This window comes from Myotis brandtii, unplaced genomic scaffold (assembly GCF_000412655.1).
Source record: "Myotis brandtii unplaced genomic scaffold, ASM41265v1 scaffold250, whole genome shotgun sequence".
Lineage (NCBI taxonomy): Eukaryota > Metazoa > Chordata > Mammalia > Chiroptera > Vespertilionidae > Myotis > Myotis brandtii.
In genome coordinates, this window is record NW_005359478.1 from 2,037,349 (window position 1) to 2,038,009 (window position 661).

Sequence of the window (661 nt, forward strand, 5' to 3'; positions counted from 1 at the left end):
CCAGAGCAGGTGACAGGTGACAAAACCCCGCCCCTCCTCCATTCCCCACCTCCTCTCTCTTCCTCCTCCTCCCCAACCATTCCTGTCCCCTCAGGTAGGGCACATGGACTCCAATCATTCAACTCTCTGACAACCTGTTTGTTCTCGAGTTGGCCTCCCCTTTTCACCAACCACTCCCTGGCTCCAGAAGGCGGGGTGTGTGTGTGTTTGTGAAAGTGGGGGAGTCTGGGACCTGGGTCCCCAAGGCCTTAGTTTTAGCCCCAGGGCAACAGCCAAGGTTAGAAAGGTAACAGAGAAAGCGGGCTAGGTTCAGGCTGGGAAGTTCACCCTCAGCCCCCCACCCCAGGGCTCCCTGGGGCCCTCGAAGCCCCGCTCCGGGGCTGAGAAGAGAAGGGGAAGCTTGGTGAGGAGTGGACTAGGTTTGGACCCCCTCCCCCACCCCTTCCCGGAATAGCCCCACCTGGCTCACCGCTCCCTGTCCCGTTCTGCAGTTCTGCCCCAAACCCACAGCCCCGCCCCTGCCGGACTCTCCAGCCGACTGAGTTCCTTCCTTGGCTTTCTCCCGAGAAGGGAGCGGGGAAGAAATTTCCGCTTAAAGGACGAAACCGCGAAACCGCCGAACTCTAGGTCTCCCCTCGCCAGCCCTCCACCGGGTAGCGGG